The sequence below is a fragment of the Acanthisitta chloris genome, unplaced genomic scaffold (assembly GCF_000695815.1).
Source record: "Acanthisitta chloris isolate BGI_N310 unplaced genomic scaffold, ASM69581v1 scaffold29207, whole genome shotgun sequence".
NCBI classification, from domain to species: domain Eukaryota; kingdom Metazoa; phylum Chordata; class Aves; order Passeriformes; family Acanthisittidae; genus Acanthisitta; species Acanthisitta chloris.
In genome coordinates this window covers 2,220-2,811 of record NW_008682480.1, presented here as the reverse complement: position 1 = coordinate 2,811, position 592 = coordinate 2,220, and positions in this window count along the sequence as shown.

Genomic DNA, 592 nt, shown 5'->3' with positions numbered 1-592 from the left:
AGGCAAGATGCCACAAAACATCAGCAGGGAAATGCATCAGCTCTCCCAGGTCATTTGCAACATGCCTAAATGGAGCAGTGACTCAGAAGGTGAACATTCCTCCCAGCAATGGAGAGGCTGCATGGAGCAGGACGTGGCACCTGGTTGTTCAAGCAGTGCTTCACTCCACTGCCTGTCACATGAGCCACTGAAATTTCCACAAGATTTAACTAACAGCATCTCCCCAGCAGTAGACAGCACACTGCACCCCAGCACTGTCTTTCCCCTGGTACAAAAACTGCAGGTGTCTCCACTCCCACTCACCTGAGCCCAACTCCAATCTAATCACCTAATCCAGACTCAGTCCAGTTTGGATTAGCAAATAATCCATACAGAACACATGAGCCACTGAAATTTCCACAAGATTTAACTAACAGCATCTCCCCAGCAGTAGACAGCACACTGCACCCCAGCACTGTCTTTCCCCTGGTACAAAAACTGCAGGTGTCTCCACTCCCACTCACCTGAGCCCAACTCCAATCTAATCACCTAATCCAGACTCAGTCCAGTTTGGATTAGCAAATAATCCATACAGAACCCTCCTGACACACAG